Raw genomic sequence first — 14978 nt, forward strand, 5'->3', positions numbered from 1 at the left:
GTGCACTTAAAGGGGTTTGAACTTTTTCTCTGCACTACAACGCAGCACAGTAATTTAGTACTAGAATGGAATGAGGGAGGTCAGGGGTGAGTTTGCTGAAGGGGATATCGCTGAATAAGGCAGGGAGAGACAAGATGGTATGTTACAGCATCCAATGAGGCTTTGCTCCATAACAATGCTTGCAAGTAACTAGTCCTTAAGTTGAAGTTGGGACATTGTTGTTTAGAAAGGGGATTATTTATTAGTTATTTCTTGGTGGGTTTGCGTTGCCCTGCAACAGAGGTTGCCAGTGTGAGAGTGGAGAGGAAAGTGCGTAACAAGAAGGAAGAGCGAGAGAGGTACGGCGGAGGGAAAACAGACAGCCCCTGCGCTTTTGGACATGAAACCCCAGAGTTGCCTCTGGCTCATATTACCAGAATCTGGAGGTGGGGCACTGAGGGATATTGTCAAACTAAAGCAAAACTGTAATACGCAGCACGACTACAGAGTGTAGAAATATTCATAACTGTCATGGAAAATAATAATACGAATTCATTCCCTTTCATCGTACTTCCAGTTGATACACCAATACTTCCAATACTATTCAGAATTGTGTTTTAGAAATACTACCTTTAAAAGTTAGTCGTCATAGCTTCGCCAGCACTTTGTGGTTTGGGTGTGTGCTGAACCTTCAATTTTCCTATTGGCCCCAAGCTATCCATTATCTTCCCACGAAACACAACTGCAATTGTACCTTGTTGAAAACAGGTACTTTGCAAGTATGAGAACTCAAATGAGCACTGTTTAGAGTAACTTACATTGTTTTTAGACATTTAATAGCCTTCCGCCTTCATTGCTTGGTTACTAAAGAGGCAGTTTAGGTCTGGATGAGCTTTCTGAACAAACGGGTACTCCAGGCCTGCATGTGAACGTACAGATTGCAGTTTCATGTATTGACTTGTTGGTGGTTTATGATGTACATCACACCCAAAGAAAGAGTTGGAGCGTTGGCTATGACTGGAATGTACAGCTAAGGAGGGTTTCTCCTTCCGTTGAAGCACAACAGATAGCTGCTGAGCCAAAGGGAGGAACAAGTCTTGCAAAACCTTTCATTCCCTTGGATCAATGATTCAAAACAGTTAACAGTGAGAGATTGCCAGACACTGTACAGAAAGGGATCACATGGTGGGCGATCATATGCACACACAGAAGTATCTGTCTCGACATGAATGTGTTAAATCAAAGGCGTTTCCAGGGACTGATATGTTGAAACAATTGGGCATCAGTAATACACCTAAAAGTAAGCTTGCAGCGTAATTACCGGTACTCCGACTGCACATTGTGACGGCAGGCCAAGACTTGTGAAAGGTGTTCCCCGCATTGGTCTGTTTAGATGAGTTGAGTGTGCAGATCTAAAAAAAACAATCACAAACAAAGTTCTTCCCTACGTTACACACTTTTTTGTGGCATGTGATGTGATATTTATCCATACACACAGCGCATTGCTATGGAAACACCCCTGGAAGTACCTGCCCCCTTCCTTATTATGTTGCTATAGCAGCCATCCCAGAATACTCTCTTTTTTTCCTCTGTCTCTGTCCCTCCCTTGTGTCCGTGACTCACAACTTGCAGTGGAAACCACAATTCATCTGTCTCTCATTCCCCTTTTTTCCCCCCCTGTACATTCTTCTCTGTACCAAAGGACCAGCTCGCCTCTCTGAATCATCGACGTGTGCGCGAGGGAGCATGCAGGCGCTGTGGGCGGATTCACAGGGATAGCACAACATCACATGTGCAATAATGCGTCGCATATGATGCAATATATGATGCATTTGGTAATTAAGTTAAGTTAACTTTTTGCACATCATCTCTCTTTTGCTTTAGTTCCATTGTCCCTAACTCATTTTCCAAGACGATGAAGAAAATCCAATTATCTGTGCTAATTCAATTAAATTAAATTGGATTTCTAAAACAGGATGAGGCCAATCCTTAACTTTCACAGCAAATTAGTAAGGAATGTTCCTATTATATTCAAAGCTGCACTGGTCTCAGCATAAGCAAATAAAGAATGGAAGGAAGAGACAGTGATGTTTCACGACGTTAACAGTTTACATTTCGTTCAAATATGTGTTGAAATTGTTTCTGGCAAAATTAAATTAAATAACGTAAAAGTAAGCAGCAGAATGGCCCCTTTCGCCATTTTATTGTTATATATTACAGGATAATTATATTTAAGCATAATATATCCGCAGAGTTTCTTTGTTGTACTTCGTATGCTGTCAGGTTACGTAATTACATAGCATTACCTAAATGCTACTGCATTTCTTTGTTACATTCCAGCACTGATTATAAAGAAGGGGTTTCACTTTTCGAGATAATGACTACATGTAAAGTGTGCAGTATTTCAGGTGTTAATGAATCAGATTAGTCTGAAGTTCTATATATTTGAACACAACCTTGTTAAACTATTTACTTAGAATATCCAGTTTGTTAAACATACTGTAAAACAAAAGTTGTAATTCAGGTTATCCAAAAAGTAATTGTATTCATTTTATTTTTATTTTTTTTAACACTATGGCGTCTAATTCCATGACATAATATGATATTGCACAACATTACACTGCATTAAACTTAATAGCATGCAAATTTAAAGATTAGTGAAAGGTTGAGTTTGAAGATGAGAAGGGGCCATTGGCCCCATGGTCTCTACTTTGATTTGAAGACATTTTTATCTCAGCAATGCAGTCAGTCAATACATCATGGTTTCAAACAGTCAACTGATTTGTAATCCACTGTGTTTTTGTTGATCATTCACAAATAAGAGATAAAATATAACACTGTCACCGGAATAGTTTGTCTTGTTGCATTTATTGAGTGAAGGACTCTGAGCTGAGAGAGCCGATGCTGCAGGTGATCGATCACACATACCTTACATTCGTCAATATCTTTCTACAAGAGAAACTGGTGAGTTATTTTGTAGGATTCCCTGTACATGTGAAAAAGAGTTCCTATCTCAATGAATCTACCTGGTTAAATATAGGACACAAGGTCAAGTACAATTGAAATGAACAGTGACACCAAAAGTAAACAGCAGTCGGAAGATATCGCTCAAAAATCGCCTTTTTGACTCATCTTCAGCAATAGCACATTCATTCGTTTATGTGGAGCACAAGTTGAATCTGTGGTACACTTGCTTTGACATTCTTCAACACTGACAATGCCTCTTTGACAGTTTATCTAGTCACAACATTGACAATGTTGCATTGTGTGAAAAATCGAATAAAATTGGCATACAAAGAACTCCTCCATCTGCACACAATATGATATGTGTAGTGAGTCCCTGCTTTTATTGCTGCTCTTGACAATGACCTTTTAAGTGAAATGGCATTTTTAAGTGACCACAAATGCAGCAAACAAGATCAGTTTCAGTGAATGCAGGCCATTTGAATGGGCTTGTTGTTTATGTAAATCAGCATTTTGTGTGTTAAACTATACAGTTATCGGTTACGCCGTACAGCAATAAATGTTGTTTTAGTCACCTTTAGTAAACATGGACAAAAAGAAAGATAAGAAAAGGGAGAAAAAGAGCAGCGAACATTGAGTTACATTCTCAAATGTATTTTGGCGTAAAACCCTTCGATTGTATCTCATGTTCTCACAAATGATCTTGATGACTCATACCGCCGAGGCCATGTACACTGTGTGCATTGTCTGAATTTAGGACAGAACTTCAGCTGACAATTGTGACACTTTGCCAGTGTAAGACATGCGTTTTCTCTCTTCTCATCGCATTCCTAACCTTTTTAAATTATCAACAAAACTATTGTTTGTTTGTTTTGGTTAAAAACTCTGTTGCGAGTGTGTTCAGATAGTCCCTTGTGTCTGATAAATCCTGCATTACGCAATCAAATGGGCAACTTCCACCCATCTGGCTCTCATGCCAATAATGGGTTGTTGCTCAAGGATAGAATTTAAACTATCATTATATCTAGGTGTGGTGTCAGTTTTGCTTAATCATATCACAAGTTACAGTTCTGCTCAGGCCAGCGCCATGTGACTTCCCTTATCCTGCGGGAGACATTAATCATACACACACAGTCACAAATACACAAACAAGCATACACAGACACACACACACACACATTCAACCGTCCATCCCTATCTAATCCTTTGATTTTCCTCTCCTCGACATTCTGAGCTGCCTTGTTTTCATTGTAGTCATGGGCCGTGAGTCACCGAGCTCTGAGCCAAGCTATTTGCGCTGGTTCACACTGGCTGACACACCTAGGACCAGGAAACACCCATTCTCACATATCCTTGTGTTCAACTAGAATGACCTGCCACAAAGTGCTAAAAGTAGGGTTTCAGTTTGCTGAAACATGCCTTGCATGTGTGCAAATTATCTAATTATCTAATTTGTTGTTGTGTATTTTTGTCCCTATTGCACAATCCACATTTTAATTCCTAATCTTGATCCTGATCTTCAACTCCTGTTTTGGATTGATTTAGCTTTAACACACAACAGGTGAATCAATAAGTAATCAGGCTGTTTATCAGATAGTCACCTCATCAGTGTAAGAATGAGCTTTTAAGTCACAGTGAAGGTTCATCAACATGGTCATTCTGAGTAGGAAAGAACGTGCAGAAGTGCCAGTGTGTTATTTGACCGTAAAGTTGTTGAGTAGCACACAAGCCTAGCGCTATTTACATGTGCACACACTATAGGATACCTGGCGCTGGAACTGGTCTTCAAAGGCAATAACGGCCACACCTCAGTGGCAAAGAGTCAAACTTGTGGAACTGAGCAAACCGGTGCAGGAGCAGGACACTTTGTGTGCATATTATAATCATCCTTTTCACAGATTAAGCCACACGGTTGAAAAGTACCGGATGGTTTCTCTAACATGTGGACAATATAAATGATCTCTGCAGTCAATGAAGTGAAATGCAACGCCATGCATGTTGTCCACCTACTCATTCACAGAATAGCATCTAAGAACTTTCCGAGCCCTACGGTAATGTGAAAAGCATTGTTTATACAAAACGCGGCCGCAGTCCAAAGAGTAAAGCAATGCCACTCTTGCAAACAGAGTTCTTTAAGATCTCAGTTTCTTTTGCACATAGAAGGGATTACTTCTTCACTTTTATCTCAGCATGCTCACAATTAGACAAATACAGGCATGCATGCACATCTTCTTTTTGAGGAGGAACTGCACCCTGTGTTTGACACAAAACAAAATCAGAGCTGTCTTGGCTCATGCTGGAGTAATGTGATGATATAATAGTATGTGTGCGCGCGCATGTACGCTTGTGTGTGTCTGTGTGCCACTCCCTGTTCGGTCTTTGCAAAGCAACGCAGTAACTTCCTCTGTGTGTACTCCTTGCAAGTTTGCTATTTCACCTCGCTAAGCATGGGTGTGACATGTACAAGAAGGAAAGGGTGTTTCAAGGACACTGGACATTGGTGTGAGAAATGAACATATCCTAAATTAGTGATTTCTAACTGTCTAAAGTAACTAAACTGAGTTAAAAAAAGAAATAGAAATTCTGTTCTGCTGCGTAATTGCCAGTAACAACACTTAATTACCACAGTCTAGCTAGCAGTGGTGTACTGGCCACCTGGCATGCCAGGACAAATCCCTGTGGGCCGCCTCATCGGTGGGTCGGTGTTAGATGGTGGATACATTGTTTTGAGCGTCACAACCTACCGGAATGACATGTTTCAGAAGCAGAATTGATAACATTTAAAAAGTCCTCAACCTTTCTCTTCTGCTTACGAGTCGCAACGTAGCCCTTCTCAGTTAGCTTAGTGTTAGCGTGAACCCTCTACAGCACCAGGCTTCCCTTGATTGCACTTGCCGGTTTTGTTTGTGTCCTTTCCTTTGATGTCTAGGTAATGGGAGTACACCCATTTTTAAACTGTAGAGTGCAGACTCTGCAGCCATCTCAGCCATCGAATTTTGGCACGAGGATAATGTACTGTAATAATATCACCAACATCCTATTAGTAATGTGTCGTATTACTTTGTTGCAAAAAGCAATGTGTTACTATAAGGTGTTACGTTTGTAACTTTTGTGCTTTTGTAAGCGTCACGCCCAACACTGGCAGCAACGGCATTGTGAGAGTGGGATAACTGAAACATCATTCAGTACATCAAAGCAGTAAGAGGAACTGTACCGCGACTACGACGCCTCACTCTTCAAACAATTTTCATGTGACTATTACAAAAATATGTAGGGGAGAGAGTATGCAACATCTTGGACATGACCGAAATGAAGTTATTTATACATAAAACATGCAGCTCTTAGAATTCAGTAAGACTTAATTCAGGGTGGGCATTGTTAAAACAAAACACTTCGAAAACCCTGTCTTGTAAATACACACTTTGCCTTCTGTGTGTAAGTAAAGGACGTACTCCTGAGTCATTTTTTGTTAATGATAAGTTTGTGTCAGTTTGTGTGCAGTAGTTTAAACACTGTAATAACATGTTTATGCCATTGTCCAGCACATCACATTGTGGTGTGTTACTCTGTGTATTTTATTCTTACTCTGAAATGTAAAACAAAAACGGATGAAAAACGATTTAAAACAGTTTCATTTTGTTTACGGTAAATCGATTTTAGAATGGTAAGAAATGAAGAAACGGAGATACAACTGGTTTGGACGGCTACACTGAGCATTTATGCATTAAAGTCTGCTGCTGGCTGTCAGTTGGCTATGAGGTGAGTCACATTCCTTAAATTAGCTTAAAGCACTCAACATGTACCTTCCAGTTGTTATTGTTATTGGCAGCAAAGATGAATTACAAAATATGCAAAGCCGCCCTGCTTGAATAATACATTATATGGCTCAAACAATATCTTGTCAGTCACTGCTGCTCACTTTGATATTTTGAGTACTTTTGATAAAAGCAGTTTCAAAAACGCTGACTGCTGGTAAAAGTTCGGTGATAAATGTATTATGGACATTTGATGTAGTTATTTTATAGTAAATAACCTTTTGTCTCCATTTTTGTTTGGAAGCTGAAGTTGCTTTTCCTGTTGCGTGTCACCGGGGCCCTCTGTCAGTGGGTGGTCCCACGGCTGCTGTGAACCACTCCCTCGCACTGATCCCCTCCCCTGAATTCCCCTCCTTCTGGAAACCAGGAGCCCGACCCATGCAGCTCCCTCTAACCACTCTGCACAGCCTAGAGGAGCAGCCACACAGGGAAAAAAAAGTTCAATTCAACTCAGAGCAGCGGAGGGCGGGAGAGAGGGGGAAGAAAACGCCCTGGAAACTTGGTCTTGATCGAGAAACAGGAATCCGAACAGACTACAAAGTTGTGACGGGACGAAGCGCTTTTCTTGGGCTGGGAGAAGAAAACAGGACGCGTTTTCAAGGATGCTCAAACTGGAGTGAGGCTTCTTGGGCGCAAAGACTGCGCACAGGTAAAGATGCACTTTTTTAAATTTCTTTAGATTTAAGTTCATGCTTTTTAAAAACTGTGTTTGTGAACTTTGTTGGCAGCTGTGCTTTGCTTCAATATTGCTGATTGTTAAATTTGCTGAAAAATAGCAAATCCCTTATAATAACCTGGATTTCGTTTCAACAACTACGTTGCACAATCCAACATTCTTGTAATATTCAGGCAGCTGCAGTGAGTGTGTGTAACAGTGGTACGTTTATAGTGACTCTGTCCTACTTTATTTTATGTGTTTAGCTTCTGCGGTAACCTGTGGAGTTTTTTTTGTAAAGGTTTTGTGATAGTGACTTTTTGTATAAAGACAAAATTGATATCATTACTTATGTTTTTTTTCTGTAGAGCTGCAAAGTGGGAGTGATTTTGTGTGAATTTCATCAGAAGTTTATATACTGATTTAAAATAGGGAAAGAAGTAAGAAGTGGGTGTGTACCCACAGTCGCCACATGAATGCAGAGGGCTTGACTGGAGTTGCGCACTTTACTTTTCTTTTAACTGCGCACAAAGGTTGTTAACCAAGGTGCATGTGAGTGCTGAACCCACTGTTATAAAAAACATACACGGTATCGCCATATGATTTCAGTCAAGAAATCTTGTGCAGTGATTTGACTTTGAATACACATAATCACGAGACTTTGGGACAGTGAACTCTTTTTTACTGCACTAGAATATCCCACACAGCAGATGCAAGTGGAGCTCAAAGATAAAAGAGTCGGGTGCTTTCATAAATGTTATTGTTCAGGTGTTTCTCTTATCTGTCCAACGAGTTTTTTGCTCAGACCGTGAAGTTTAGAAAGTAAAGCAAATTCTCTGAACGCGTGCAGCAACAAGCTTGGGTGTGGATTCCTCCCTTTCACCTCCCTCCACCCCCACCTTTTCCCCCTCCCTTCCTTCTTGCTTTGCTGTCTCCTCACAGAGGCACACCCTGTATTGCAAAAATAAAACATACATGCTGCAGACTTCTGTCGCAATGGGTCCCTCTAAATCGTACAAAGTTTGCACAATTAACAGTACTGATCATAACTTATTCTCTGCCAACTGTGTTGTAGGGTGTTGTATTATCAGCCATAGGGAAAAATGAACATTTAATATATTGGCCTTTTTAACGCAGTCTGCTGTTGTTGGAATGCGGCAAACATGTATGAAGGTTATTGATATGACATAAACCAGTCTTTGAACAAGGCCTTTCCCAGCCAGCGTTACGTAAGAGAAAGTTGGCAACTATCACTGCTGCTTTGTTCTGAGAATTCTCATGACTTACTTTTTAATATTTCGGATGAAAAGAGATTTGTCTGTCTTTCTTTTACCTTGGGTCTCCTAACCTGGGCACCCGGCCAGGGTGTGCAGGGGAGGAAAGAGGGGGTGCAGGGGAGGAGAAGGAGGGAGGAAGACAGGGAAAGAGAGTCAAGGAGTGAGTAAGTGAGAGGGGGGGATGGGCGGGGTGAGGGTGAGGAGGGGAGTAATGGAATGTAGTGGTTTGGAAAGACAAGCTAATTGAAACCAGGTTTGAGGCATAGAGGGGGAGCTTAGGCTTGGCACTTTTTGGGAAAGAGAGAAACGCACTTTATCTGCCCAAAAACGTTGTGTAATATACATATTTCTGCCTAACTTGCGTACATAGTATTAGCGGCACCTTTCCAAGTGTGGTTCAAACCAGAATCATCACATATAGTCTCGTTTGATTGATATGATGTATTGGTTCATGTTGAGGAAAACGTTTTGGGAAAAAAACGACCGAATGTAATCGTTTGTCACATCTCGATTGAATGTCAAATGTCTTAGCGTGGAGTTGCTCCGCTGCTCCCTCTTGCCACACCCAAAAATCATTTCAGTGAGTGTTATGGAGACCTGCTTTTTGCTCCGCTCTGCACAATCTTGTCGACATTGCGCACTAAACTCATATTGAGGGCCTCACAGTTGTACATGTCTGGCATTTCTCAAATTGGTCTTGTCAAGGTGATTGACTGTGACTGCTTGAGGAGCCGACTGACACAGGGCTAAAAGGCATTTGGGTTGTAATTTAAGCTGTTTACTGTTCTTAGCATTTAACAATTACATGCTTTACTTGGGGATAAAAAACATATTCGTAAAGGTGCAGATTTATTGCCGGAAGGGGGTGGATCAATAGAAACATTTGAGAGCTAAAACTGTTGTAACTGGTTCCTGACTACATGCAGCTAAAACGCTTGTCCGTTAACAGCCTTATCTTGACCTGGGGGCCGATACTGTTTGTCAGAACAGTGTAGAGGCTATTTTACATTGACACTTGACGTAATGTCTGACATTTTCAGTTCCAAAAACCGCACTGTGAAGAAAGTTAATTGCTTAGTCATTGTAGCAAACATTGGCGGTGCACATGGCCAGTCATGCTGATTATGATGCAGCTGCCACCCATGTGACAAACAGCATCTTTACCAGCCTTAAGGACATGCCTCCTGACTGTTTGGATTCTGAGCACAATTATGTTAGGATACTTTTTACAGAAGCACTGTCAATTCTTAACAGGCAGTACAGGCGAGAGTGTTGTTACTCAGCCGTGCCAGTGTGAAACGGAAAGAAACTGGTCTCTATCACACTTCCTCTGCCATTTCCTCATGGGCTTGTTGAGCGGGTGGTTGGAAGGAGGGACAGCAAGGAAAGGCAAAAAAGGAAGTTGGATGTACTAGTGAATACTCAAAAAGAAGGGAGGGTGGTTGCAATGAAACTAGAGTTCATTTAGAAGCAAAGCTCGGCTTTCGGACATTATGCAGCAGACTACCTGAGGGATTGGTTGAATGAAACAACAGCACATTTGTAGATCCGCAGTTGTTCCAGTGAGGGAAGTTTGTTTTGTCATGCAGATGCAAATCAACAGCAAACTGCAGTGTGCAATTCAGTTGTGAGTCCTTCAAGGCAATCCACCCAGCAGCCACTCCCTTCTCGTCCATCCAGTGCCTGTTTGGAATGTTTGAGCGTGTCCTCAGTATGCTCACCTGTCATTAGCATTGCTTGCCTTGTTTTGGAGGAATGTTGATTTGAGAAGTACGATGGGACAGTCACCATAAGCTACACACGAAGCCTCTGCAAGTCACACCCATGCACAGGCATGCAATTCAGACTTACTGTAGCTTTAAGCTTGGTGAGATTGATGCAATCATGGGATTTAGAAAGGGTGTGAATCATTTTTCTGATAAGCCGATAACTTTCGCCACTTCTCTGCCAGACAGTTAATCTAACAAATCCATCCAAAATCGATCAATCTCACATGACTACCTGCTCTCCACTAATTGTATGACCTACACCCCATGACAAAACCTCTCTTTGGAATGGGGCAGCCAGAGTGTCAGGGCGACAGGGCTCGGAATGTAAATTCAGAAATACATTCAGCTTTGTTTAAGTTTTCTTTATCTGCCACAAGATACTCAAGAATGGCACGTCATCACAATCCAACACTCGCTTGCTCTAAACAACTCTGCACTACTGTGGCTAAGTATGAATACATACTAACGCTGTGCTTATGCTTCAAGCTCTAAGGAAGCCTTATGTCTATATATACATTCTGCTGCTACGGTTGCCATCTAGCCCTCCTCTTAACCTTCTTGTCCCCTGCTCCATGAATGGACTTGCATTTGTTCTTATTTAAACAGCAGCTGCTGATGACAAACTACAACGAGTTGAAGTTGGGCAGATATGTGGCATGGCCAATAAGGTTGTTGTGGATGTCTGTAAAGCTCACTTGATATCTTATTTTTGTGGCAGAACTGTGTGAACTTCATTGTCCTCTTTCTCTCTCTGGTGTAACTGTTCATGCCACTTTGCATCCTAAACTCAGTTATTCTGCAGCTGTGCTTGTCATCGGCTTATTTTTTTGCTGTTCGTTTCTCAATGTTGGCTCTGAAACTGCCCACAGGCACCAGCTCAGGATCACTTCACATTTCAGAATCTCATCTATAGGTTTGTTATATGTTTGCAAAAAATGTTACTGCTGCTTCTTTTGTATAGCCCAACAATACATCTAATGTCTCAGTGGGATGTACAGGCCCACAACGGCAACAGTTTGTGATGCAGCCTAAGTCCACGAGAAGACAAGGAAACACTGCCCTGAAAACATTAACGCATCAGGAAAAAATGAAAGAAACCCCGGGAGAGGAAATTCAAAGTGAGACCCTCCCTGCTTGGATGTCTAGGAGTGTGATAGAGAACAATGAGTAATTATAGGAACCATGATTTATCCGGTATTGCCTCATATAGCATAGAAGAGTTATTTTACTATCCTTTTTGTGAAAAATGATGCTTAGAATATAATTTACATGCAAATCAAGACATAGTTGAGGCTGAGCGCAACCCCTGGTTCACTTTGTGCTCTTGTAAAAGCAAGAGAACAGGATTTTAAGAGTTCTCTTCAGTTTTTCCATTCTGTGCACGAATCCTGCCAGAATCACAATAGTTTAATCAGCAGCAGGCCAAGTTGGCGTCAGTGGGCAGGCTTTGGTTTATGTAGGACTTGTGGTTTCGTTGAGGGCTGTGTGGACTATGGAGTGCAGAAAAGAACCATTTATTTTGACGTGCATTCCTTTTATACGTGTCACACATGCATGTCCTATCTGCGTTTTTGAGGAAAGTCGGGGGGGGGGGGGGGGGGGCTGCCTGCTGTGTGTCTTTTGGTATTTGTTGTACTTGCTCTGTCAAACTACAATAGAGAGAGACTAACAGGGAGTTTATTCTGTTTTGACAGCCCAATTGATTTGGTCACTGTTTTTAGTCCTTTTTAGTCATAATCGAATCACTCAACAGCATCACTGTGCCTGATTCACTTACAATTGAGCTTTAATCATTGTCACACTGCCCCTGTTTTCTGTTTGCCAAATTGATTAGATTTGGCAATCAGCATGATGGATTGACTACAGACACTTTGATCAGTTTTTAGTGTACTGGGACCAACTATGCACACAAGTCAAACTGTGCAGGTATGTGCCCTCATGGCATAGAAGAAGACACAAGGACTGGGAATGGGTGAGGTGTAGAGTGTTGTTTTTTGCATCCACTTGGTGCACAGGCGGAGCTAGCTAAAACGGTGATGATGGTGACGTGGATGGTGAAAATGGGATCCAGTGTTACTTCTCGGTGTTCTTTTAAGAGCGTGTATTTTAGGGTGCCTCTAAACGTGCATATCTGACTGAATGTGGTGTTCTTGTTTATTTGAGCAGAACCTGGAGGTTGGGGGTGATGGCAGGGGGTGGGCACTCAGGCAGGGTGCAAGGTGGGCGGCATAGAATGAGGCTGGAGTCGGAGAGAAAGAGGACATTTCTTTGGAGTTAGTCACTGTGGGGAGAGGCTGGGCTCCCTTCCAGCTGGCCTGACGGCTCTATCAAAGAATGTGTGTGACTGGAGGCCTGGGTGGGGCTGTGAACTGAGCTGCTCCCTCTGCAAGCAGAGCACAGGGGTAAAGCGACGCGATCCACCTCGTGGACTGTGGCGCAGTATTTCTACTATTCAACATGGAATGTGTTTTTGTTGGCTTTTTGTAGGTGACCACACTTCACCTGACTGTGCATGCCTACATGTGTGTTTATGTGTGGCCTCAACCAAGGTATTGAGAACAGAAGGTGTTTTCTATCTTTTGAGTCAATGGGACTACAGATGAAAAATAGCCTTTTGGCTAACTCTGGCACATTTGCAGAAATGTTTTTATGAATGTGCACTGTCCCGTTCAAATGAACCAATAAATAAATGTATCTGGAAGTCGTCACAAATCACATTCATCAACAAATCTCACAAAATAAGTCATAAGCATCTCAAATACCATTTATCTAATTTAGTCTTTGGCACTAGTAATCCAGCAAATTATATCTCACATTACCTTCAGTAATTTAACAGATTCTTGACAAAAATCAGCCTTTTTTTTCAGTCAGCCCTTTATCTGAACGACTCCCAACATGGCTGTCTGATTAATATGTCTCTGTAACAAGAATATGGGTTAGAGAGTGTACACAGCTGCTGTGTCGCAAATTTCCCTACACAAACATGACAACCACAAACTGGCTGGCATTTGTCTCAGCTATGTCCCATCTATTTCAGTACAGTTCAAAAAGGTAATCAACAACCCATTCTTAGGCAAACCTTTGAAGCATTTTACAAGCTTTCTCGCTTGGTTTAAGGAGCATGTTTGCGCTCTGTTGCTCTATACAGCATTTATCGTTTAGCATCGTTATTCAAAATTAGACTGTTTAGAAATAGGTTCAGAGTCTTGCAAACACAGTCATTTGGCATACGTTTCCCAGAGTATTGAGCAATTTCATTTGAACATGGGGGCCTGGGGAGGCGATGGTTAATGACGGGGTTAGAGAGCCTTTATCAGAAGAATTTGTCTGAGGGACATGTTCCCACTGGTAGATGCCTGTCTGTACACACATCAAAGTCTGGTTCTGTTTGTACTGAGACTGACAAAGAGAAGGCTTTGTTTCGCAATATGCCGATGGCTTGTAGCAATAATCCTCGTTAGTCTGGTAAGAGTTTGAGCTAGTCTTAGTGGATAAAAGTAAGATTGACTTGGTGTGCAGGATAACACTTGAAATCTAAATCATGATTATAGTCACAACATTTTTAATTGATATATTGTCTTTTGTAGCTGCCCATTCCTGTTGTTATACTACAGTGGTTTTATACACCTTGGCAGTGCAGTCTTGTCTCACAGTCGTCTCTCAAGCAATGAAACTAGAGCAGAGGAATTTACAGGCATATTACGTGTCCTTTTAAAGTTCCTCTTGAAGTGCATTGGCTACTTTTTAACTTTCAAATCACATCAAACTGAACTGGATCCTGGATAGATACTGTGTTAGTGTGTCCGTCTATCTTCTCTTCTGCAGAAGTGAGGGCCGCACCAAACAAGTAGCCGGATTTATTTACTTAAAGGGAGTCGTTTTGCATATTTACTTGCCAGGGTCAGTGCTTCTACTTCTGTTGGTTTAATTATTAAAGTCTCTGAAGGCTCGGATTGGTTATGGGCAGGACCATTGAGCATTTACACAAAAAAGCCATGAGTGAATCCTGGATGTATGTGGCTTCATGTGTCATGTTGGGACACACCCCTTAAAGCAACACTGACTTGTATGTGAGGAATATGTTTTGCTGTCTTTCAAACATGAGTCTGTTATGCATGATAAATTGGCTTCTATTGTATCACCCATGATGACGGTAAAACGTATCAACTTAATGTTCTTGTTATTTAAGACATTTTTAATCATGTTATTTAAATCCCAATCCTGTTTTTGTCCCTCTGCCAACAGAAGCCAAGAATTCAAGAACCGCAGCATCAGACTGAAGGCCTTGGCCTTGGCCTTGCTTGAGCAATCCAAGGTAAGTGTCCTGAGACATAATGCAAGTGTTCCACGCATCTATTACTGGTTACGTAACTGAAAGAAAACATTTCTTATCACCCTTCACTCCAATCCAAGGCCATCTAGTCAGTGTCACCTTAGAACAGTGTTCTGTTATGCGGCCAGACACCAAACTTCTGTTGGAATGTTTGTTGCAAAGCCTCCTTTGAACCTGGAAGGTCAT

General features: G+C 41.5%; 1 protein-coding gene across 2 annotated transcripts in view; it reads left to right on the plus strand.

The window, feature by feature from the left end:
* The first annotated feature begins 7277 nt into the window (after window positions 1-7277).
* The window catches only part of ahnak (AHNAK nucleoprotein), a 37270-nt gene continuing 29569 nt past the window's right edge, over window positions 7278-14978 (plus strand). For both annotated transcript variants that reach the window (XM_079268978.1, XM_079268979.1), the window contains exons 1-2: window positions 7278-7407; window positions 14705-14774. The gene's annotated coding sequence lies outside the window, so the exon portion shown is untranslated. The remainder of the gene's footprint in view (window positions 7408-14704; window positions 14775-14978) is intronic.

The sequence above is a fragment of the Melanostigma gelatinosum genome (genome assembly GCF_949748355.1).
Source record: "Melanostigma gelatinosum genome assembly, chromosome: 5".
NCBI classification, from domain to species: domain Eukaryota; kingdom Metazoa; phylum Chordata; class Actinopteri; order Perciformes; family Zoarcidae; genus Melanostigma; species Melanostigma gelatinosum.